This window comes from Cherax quadricarinatus, unplaced genomic scaffold (assembly GCF_038502225.1).
Source record: "Cherax quadricarinatus isolate ZL_2023a unplaced genomic scaffold, ASM3850222v1 Contig1259, whole genome shotgun sequence".
Lineage (NCBI taxonomy): Eukaryota > Metazoa > Arthropoda > Malacostraca > Decapoda > Parastacidae > Cherax > Cherax quadricarinatus.
In genome coordinates this window covers 20,137-30,183 of record NW_027196285.1, presented here as the reverse complement: position 1 = coordinate 30,183, position 10,047 = coordinate 20,137, and the positions used below count along the sequence as shown (strand labels likewise).

The window sequence follows — 10,047 nt, the reverse complement described above, 5'->3', positions numbered from 1 at the left end:
ATATACATCACTACAAACACACATATATACATACATGTGTACACATATACATCACTACAAACACACATATATACATACATGTGTACACATATACATCACTACAAACACACATATATACATACATGTGTACACATATACATCACTACAAACACACATATATACATACATGTGTACACATATACATCACTACAAACACACATATATACATACATGTGTACACATATACATCACTACAAACACACATATATACATACATGTGTACACATATACATCACTACAAACACACATATATACATACATGTGTACACATATACATCACTACAAACACACATATATACATACATGTGTACACATATACATCACTACAAACACACATATATACATACATGTGTACACATATACATCACTACAAACACACATATATACATACATGTGTACACATATACATCACTACAAACACACATATATACATACATGTGTACACATATACATCACTACAAACACACATATATACATACATGTGTACACATATACATCACTACAAACACACATATATACATACATGTGTACACATATACATCACTACAAACACACATATATACATACATGTGTACACATATACATCACTACAAACACACATATATACATACATGTGTACACATATACATCACTACAAACACACATATATACATACATGTGTACACATATACATCACTACAAACACACATATATACATACATGTGTACACATATACATCACTACAAACACACATATATACATACATGTGTACACATATACATCACTACAAACACACATATATACATACATGTGTACACATATACATCACTACAAACACACATATATACATACATGTGTACACATATACATCACTACAAACACACATATATACATACATGTGTACACATATACATCACTACAAACACACATATATACATACATGTGTACACATATACATCACTACAAACACACATATATACATACATGTGTACACATATACATCACTACAAACACACATATATACATACATGTGTACACATATACATCACTACAAACACACATATATACATACATGTGTACACATATACATCACTACAAACACACATATATACATACATGTGTACACATATACATCACTACAAACACACATATATACATACATGTGTACACATATACATCACTACAAACACACATATATACATACATGTGTACACATATACATCACTACAAACACACATATATACATACATGTGTACACATATACATCACTACAAACACACATATATACATACATGTGTACACATATACATCACTACAAACACACATATATACATACATGTGTACACATATACATCACTACAAACACACATATATACATACATGTGTACACATATACATCACTACAAACACACTACTACCAACACACATATATACATACATGTGTACACATATACATCACTACCAACACACATATATACATACATGTGTACACGTTATCATAGACATATCTACACTCTCCCTCACCATTGTTTAAATAAATTTAATATTGCATAAATTGTGTAAGGGAATTTAGAAAATTTTTGATTATATGATTTAAATTTTCTTAAGAAAGTGTAGGAAACATAGAACTATATGTGTCTCCTGGATCTTCTACATTGTGTTAACGTCTCCTCGCAGCTCATAACTCTTAACTCTGGAACAAGCACCGCACTTTCTCTTCACATTCTCTAATACGTTAACATGTTCGTAAAGGTGCGGGTTATATGCTGGTGCTGCATACTCCATAATAGACATCACATCTCTTACATACATTGCCCGGAATAATTCTCGATCGAATTATTCCGGGCAATGTGAAAGACAGAGTGAAAGACACTCTGTGTCTTTCACTCTGAGGTTTGTGGCTGTGTCCCTGAAGTCTATGTTCTGAGTCCGCTAATCTTGCCTCTTCTTTATTTTCTTAACTCCGCCCTTTCAAGGAAACCCGTCCAGGGAGATGGAATATGACAGGGAAACCTGTCCAGGGAGATGGAATGTGAGAGGGAAACCAGTCCAGGGAGATGGAATATAACAGGGAAACCTGTCCAGGGAGATGGAATGTGAGAGGGAAACCAGCCCAGGGAGATGAAATATGACAGGGAAACCCGTCCAGGGAGATGGAATGTGAGAGGGAAACCAACCCAGGGAGACGGAATATGACAGGGAAGCCCGACCAGGGCGATGGAATATGTGAAGGAAAATAGTCCAGGGAGATGGAATATGAAAAGGAAAAACGATCAGAGAGATAGAATATGACAGGCAAACCCGTTCAGGGGGATGGAATATGATACGGAAACCAGTCCAGGGCGATCGCATATGACAGGGAAGCTCGTACAGGGCAATGGAATATGAGAGAGAAACCCGTCTTTGGACAGGCTTGGAATATGAGAAGGAAATGGCGATGGACTATGAGAAGGAAACCCGTCCAGAGAGATGGACTATGACAAAGAAACCAGTCCAGGGCGATGGAATATGGCAGAAACCCATCCAGGGAAATGAAATGTGACAGGGAAACCCGTCTAGGGAGATGGAATGTGAGAGGGAAACCAGCCCAGTGAGATGGAATATGACAGGGAAAACCGTCCTGGGCGATGAAAAAATGACAGGGAAACCTGTCGAGGGCGATGGAATGTGACAAGGAAACAGTTTCAGGGCAATAAAAAATGACAGAGAAGCCTGTCCACGGTGATGGAAAATAACCGGGAAACCCGTACAGGGCGATGGAATATTGCAGAAAACCGTCCAAAACGAGGGAATATAACAAGAAAATCTGTTAATTAATATTGCCTATTTTTTTTTTCTACAATTCTAACACTGTGTCTGGCAGCTTTTGAAGTGTATTAAAAGCAAAGTGTGACACAAAGCTAGACTAGTGAAGACTGATGTTTACTAACTAATAGATATAATTAAAACTTAGATACTATTTTTCTACAACACTGCTTCAGTAGTTTCAACAGTACGCAAACATTTGGCTGTTATAAACAGAGACTCACACTTCTGTTCGCCCGTTAATGGATCTTTTGAAACAGCAATTGTAATATGCACCTGAATAATGATATTTTTCACAAATATGTTTACACTGAGAACAATTTCCTTAATGGAAAGTTTATGATATGATCAATATATTTTAACCAGCGTTATTACTTTAGAGTGTTTAGTGTTAGCACTCAGTGTGAGGGCGAAGGTTGCTTCTGCAGTCTAAGATGTGAAGGAATTTGTCCAACACTGTAGACTATGTTAGTGTTATAAGACTGAGTCTTTGTATCACTGTATTGTGTGAAGTCTTTGATGAGACGATATATACTGACTGTGTAAACTCAGTGTAGTGTGCTAGTGAGTTGTACACCCAGATACTTGTGTCAGTCTTAAGAGTTTTGTGTGATGGAGCTCAATTAATATAATTAGTTTTGTGTCGAACTTTGAGAGTTTGATTAACTTACAGTTGGTGTCTGTGTTGACATGAGTCTTCTCCAGATGGTGACCCGTCACTCTCTCCTGAAGGAGTGTCAGTGTTTGCACACGTTATTTAAATATTGATGTGTACATGTGTGTGTTTGTTTGTGTGTGTGCGTGTAGCGTAGAGGTTAAAAGTGTAAGGTGTGGGTACGTGTGTATTTGTGTTTACATACTAGTAAAACTGAAAAGAGAGGATTATAAATGCACTGTTGAATAAATGTACGTGTATGTATGATACAGAGGATTTTGTGTGTGTGTTGCTTTATTCGTGCGTCTGTATGTGTTGTGTGTGTGTGTAGGATGTGTATGTGGAAATACAGAACTGAGTGTATAGAAGAGTGCGAGCTTGTGAACCTTAGCGTACTGTGAAAATAAAGATCAATAACGAGGGCAAAAAGATAACTGAAAACAATTAATTACAATTATCATGCAGGGAGCACAAAGGTTCACACACCCACACTAATATTCGCACATAAAAACGTTCACAAACACACTTACACAACTAAATAAACGAATAAGTTAATAATCGACATAGTTACAATATTAAATATAAATATATGTTCCAGATTTTCACTAGTGGCCAGTTCTTGGTGGACGAACTGTGATAGAGATCTCTCATGTCTCAGGTAGTCGACGTTCGAGTCTGTCCAGGAGGATGTTATTACAGAGCGCAGATTTTCTGCGTGTCCTCCTCTGTAATAACGTCTTCCTCTGTATACTGATATTAATACACTTGTGTAGTAATATCATATATGGACAGTACTTCAAGGCTGGCTGAAACTGCTGACCTCAGGGAAGTGGTGAAGGGTTGTATACCTGGAACCACGGACCTGGGGTGGGACTGCTGACCTCAGGGAAGTGGTGAAGGGTGAATACCTGGAACCACGGACCTGGGGTGGGACTTGCTGACCTCAGGGAAGTGGTGAAGGGTGAATACCTGGAACCACGGACCTGGGGTGGGACTTGCTGACATCAGGGTGGTGAAGGGTGTATACCTGGAACCACGGACCTGGGGTGGGACTGCTGACCTCAGGGAAGTGGTGAAGGGTGAATACCTGGAACCACGGACCTGGGGTGGGACTGCTGACCTCAGGGAAGTGGTGAAGGGTGGACCTCAGGGAAGTGGTGAAGGGTGAATACCTGGAACCACGGACCTGGGGTGGGACTGCTGACCTCAGGGAAGTGGGGAAAGGTGTATACCTGGAACCACGGACCTGGGGTGGGACTGCTGACCTCAGGGAAGTGGTGAAGGGTGAATACCTGGAACCACGGACCTGGGGTGGGACTGCTGACCTCAGGGAAGTGGTGAAGGGTGTATACCTGGAACCACGGACCTGGGGTGGGACTGCTGACCTCAGGGAAGTGGTGAAGGGTGAATACCTGGAACCACGGACCTGGGGTGGGACTTGCTGACCTCAGGGAAGTGGTGAAGGGTGAATACCTGGAACCACGGACCTGGGGTGGGACTGCTGACCTCAGGGAAGTGGTGAAGGGTGTATACCTGGAACCACGGACCTGGGGTGGGACTGCTGACCTCAGGGAAGTGGTGAAGGGTGAATACCTGGAACCACGGACCTGGGGTGGGACTGCTGACCTCAGGGAAGTGGTGAAGGGTGAATACCTGGAACCACGGACCTGGGGTGGGACTGCTGACCTCAGGGAAGTGGTGAAGGGTGAATACCTGGAACCACGGACCTGGGGTGGGACTGCTGACCTCAGGGAAGTGGTGAAGGGTGAATACCTGAACCACGGACCAGGGGTGGGATACCTGGAACCACGGACCTGGGGTGGGACTGCTGACCTCAGGGAAGTGGTGAAGGGTGAATACCTGGAACCACGGACCTGGGGTGGGACTGCTGACCTCAGGGAAGTGGTGAAGGGTGAATACCTGGAACCACGGACCTGGGGTGGGACTTGCTGACCTCAGGGAAGTGGTGAAGGGTGTATACCTGAAACCACGGACCTGGGGTGGGACTCTGAGGGGACTGGACTCCTGGACACGCTGGGAAGGGTGAAGGGTGTATACCTGAAACCACGGACCTGGGAAGTGGGGAAGGGAGAACATCTGAGGGGACACAGATGGACTCCTGGACACGCTGGGAAAGGTAGGGCTGCTGAGCGTAGGATAGGAAGTGGGGAAGGGAGAACATCTGAGGGGACACAGATGGACTCCTGGACACGCTGGGAAAGGTAGGGCTGCTGAGCGTAGGATAGGAAGTGGGGAAGGGAGAACATCTGAGGGGACACAGATGGACTCCTGGACACGCTGGGAAAGGTAGGGCTGCTGAGCGTAGGATAGGAAGTGGGGAAGGGAGAACATCTGAGGGGACACAGATGGACTCCTGGACACGCTGGGGAAGGTAGGGCTGCTGAGCGTAGGATAGGAAGTGGGGAAGGGAGAACATCTGAGGGGACACAGATGGACTCCTGGACACGCTGGGGAAGGTAGGGCTGCTGAGCGTAGGATAGGAAGTGGGGAAGGGAGAACATCTGAGGGGACACAGATGGACTCCTGGACACGCTGGGGAAGGTAGGGCTGCTGAGCGTAGGATAGGAAGTGGGGAAGGGAGAACATCTGAGGGGACACAGATGGACTCCTGGACACGCTGGGGAAGGTAGGGCTGCTGAGCGTAGGATAGGAAGTGGGGAAGGGAGAACATCTGAGGGGACACAGATGGACTCCTGGACACGCTGGGGAAGGTAGGGCTGCTGAGCGTAGGATAGGAAGTGGGGAAGGGAGAACATCTGAGGGGACACAGATGGACTCCTGGACACGCTGGGGAAGGTAGGGCTGCTGAGCGTAGGATAGGAAGTGGGGAAGGGAGAACATCTGAGGGGACACAGATGGACTCCTGGACACGCTGGGGAAGGTAGGGCTGCTGAGCGTAGGATAGGAAGTGGGGAAGGGAGAACATCTGAGGGGACACAGATGGACTCCTGGACACGCTGGGGAAGGTAGGGCTGCTGAGCGTAGGATAGGAAGTGGGGAAGGGAGAACATCTGAGGGGACACAGATGGACTCCTGGACACGCTGGGGAAGGTAGGGCTGCTGAGCGTAGGATAGGAAGTGGGGAAGGGGGAAGAACATAGGGGACACAGATAGGAACACGTAGGGGAAGGGGGGAAGGGAGAACATCTGAGGGGACACAGATGGACTCCTGGACACGCTGGGGAAGGTAGGGCTGCTGAGCGTAGGATAGGAAGTGGGGAAGGGAGAACATCTGAGGGGACACAGATGGACTCCTGGACACGCTGGGGAAGGTAGGGCTGCTGAGCGTAGGATAGGAAGTGGGGAAGGGAGAACATCTGAGGGGACACAGATGGACTCCTGGACACGCTGGGGAAGGTAGGACTGCTGAGCGTAGGATAGGAAGTGGGGAAGGGAGAACATCTGAGGGGACACAGATGGACTCCTGGACACGCTGGGGAAGGTAGGGCTGCTGAGCGTAGGATAGGAAGTGGGGAAGGGAGAACATCTGAGGGGACACAGATGGACTCCTGGACACGCTGGGGAAGGTAGGGCTGCTGAGCGTAGGATAGGAAGTGGGGAAGGGAGAACATCTGAGGGGACACAGATGGACTCCTGGACACGCTGGGGAAGGTAGGGCTGCTGAGCGTAGGATAGGAAGTGGGGAAGGGAGAACATCTGAGGGGACACAGATGGACTCCTGGACACGCTGGGGAAGGTAGGGCTGCTGAGCGTAGGATAGGAAGTGGGGAAGGGAGAACATCTGAGGGGACACAGATGGACTCCTGGACACGCTGGGGAAGGTAGGGCTGCTGAGCGTAGGATAGGAAGTGGGGAAGGGAGAACATCTGAGGGGACACAGATGGGCTCCTGGACACGCTGGGGAAGGTAGGACTGCTGATAGGAAGTGGGGAAGGGAGAACATCTGAGGGGACACAGATAGGATAAGGTAGGACAGCTGAGCGTAGGATAGGAAGTGGGGAAGGGAGAACATCTGAGGGGACACAGATGGACTCCTGGACACGCTGGGGAAGGTAGGACTGCTGAACGTAGGATAGGAACTGGGGAAGGTAGGACTGCTGAACGTAGGATAGGAAGTGGGGAAGGGAGAACATCTGAGGGGACACAGATGGACTCCTGGACACGCTGGGGAAGGTAGGACTGCTGAGCGCAGGATAGGAAGTGGGGAAGGGAGAACATCTGAGGGGACACAGATGGACTCCTGGACACGCTGGGGAAGGTAGGACTGCTGAGCGTAGGATAGGAAGTGGGGAAGGGAGAACATCTGAGGGGACACAGATGGAACACGCTAAGGTAGGATAGCGTAGGATAAAGTAAGGGAGAACATAACACAGATACTCCTGGACACGCTAATAGGACTGCTGAGCGTAGGATAGGAAGTAAGGGAGAACATAGGGGACACAGATGGATCCTGGACACGCTATATGCTGATAGGATAGGAAGTAAGGGAGAACATAATAATAATATATAATAATAATAATATAATATATATAATAATAATATAATAATATATAATATTAGTAGTAGTAGTTACACTTGTAATTAAACAATGTTTCACACCTGCCGGGATGGATCCATGTGAACAAGAGCTTCCTTTACACTTGAACATGTTTCTTTACACCTGCTGCTCCTGTCCACCAAGATGGTGGTTGTTGCCTGAAATGACCTGTATAAACAGAGGCTTTCTATACATAGTATGTTCATTATTATTATTATTATTATTATTATTATTATTATTATTATTATTATTATTATTATTATTATTATTATTATTATTATTATTATTATTATTATTATTATTATATAAACAATACAGAGCTAAATCAAGGTAAGCTGTATCTTGAGCGACACAATGCCTATACGTGAAACTTTGCTCTGTATACAGTGTCCTTTGTTCAGACGAAAATGACGTCACACATCCTCGTCTAAGACACATAGTGACATCACATCTTTAACTAAGACTCTCAGTGACATTGTCTTACATTCGCAGCAACATCACACATCACTGAGACTCAGTGACTTCACACATCCTGACTTCACAGTAACATCACACATCTTTATTTAAATATATGAGAAGAGTCATTTATTAGTTATGGAACTGATCCCAACGATTCTTGGTGTTTTAACTATTTTACTATAGTGACAAGTGTGCCGTCTCACAATGTAAACTTAATGGGTAATATTCTGTCCGTAAGATGCATCAACCATTACATATTGACGACGTTCAGAAGAGGAAGACTCAGATATATTTAACGTTAAAGCACTTAAAGTTATCCCTTCAGGATCTCCTCATAGAGTAAGTGGGAGAGTGAACCGTAAAGATGAATCACTTACCTCCAGGTGGCCGGGTCTGGTAACTCAGAACTAACTCTGAGGTTGACAGTGATGACAGACTCTTAAGTTATGTCACATTGTGGCCTTATATCTCATAGTAGTAACAGCATATATCAAAACTTTTGTGAGTTGATTGTGAATGAATAATTACACACGTAAATATCATCAGCCTGAATGATAATAAAAACAGTGAGTTAGAACTATTCCAGAGAGACCTGACCTGGTGACCCAACACACTTGACCTGGTGACCCAACACACTTGACCTGGTGACCCAACACACTTGACCTGGTGACCCAACACACTTCATCTCCTGATGACCCAACTTGACCACTAAGCTTCCTGTTGTTTTACACTGTTTTTTTTTTCTTGGGAGGGAGAGTAGTTATATTCTGCTTTGATATGTTATGTTTTGACATATTATGTCAATATTTTATGTAATATTATGTTACATTATGCTAATAAGCTATTAACATAATATAGAGATAAATGGAAGACAATACCGACACGATGGAAAAGGTGACACACATGTTGTATAATGCGAGCCGTTACGAACAATGTTTCGCCCACACAGTGGGATTTATCAAGTCACAAACATAGTAACGTGAAGGGTCAGGTAAGAAATGTTGAAGTTGACCGCTGAGAAGTTGGATTTGAGAAGGACCTGCCCGGCATGGGCTAGTAGGTTTCTTGCTATTTAGGATAACAATAAAGACGTTCCTGGCAAGAGGTTCAGCTATGTTGTAAAAGCTTCGTTTTAAAGTCTACTGAAACCCGACCAACTAACACCATCTTCTTCACTTCTCTCACCGCGACACCAAAATTAATTGTGGCGTAATCATAGTCTCCTTCCTTCGCGCCCTCCAAATCTGCAGTAGTGAATTCCTTGAGGAAGAATACCCTTTCACTGAACAAGTGTTTTCCAAACTTCATTATGCTAGTCACTTTATCAGAGACTGCAGACACTGTGAATATAACATCTCACCCAGACATGATACCACCCAGAGAAGATACATAGACCTCCCCACTAACTCAGGGAAAAACACGTCTCCAACATCTTTTCCAATATCGCATTCCAAGTATCTACCTCTACATCCACCACAATCAAAGACATCACCAGTAAGGGACACCACCAGGTTCAATACTCTGCCGTGGTATTCGTAATTCCTTGCAACGATTGCAACCAATTATCCAAGAGCGAAACATCCTGAGACCT

At 44.5% G+C, this 10,047-nt stretch overlaps 1 long non-coding RNA gene across 1 annotated transcript; it reads left to right on the top strand.

The window, feature by feature from the left end:
• Nucleotides 1-6,630: 6,630 nt before the first annotated feature.
• On the top strand, nt 6,631-7,776 carry LOC138851620 (uncharacterized). Its single transcript, XR_011391309.1, has 3 exons — nt 6,631-7,366; nt 7,428-7,512; nt 7,549-7,776. It is a non-coding gene; the product is annotated as an uncharacterized lncRNA (long non-coding RNA).
• The last annotated feature ends 2,271 nt before the right edge of the window (nt 7,777-10,047 follow it).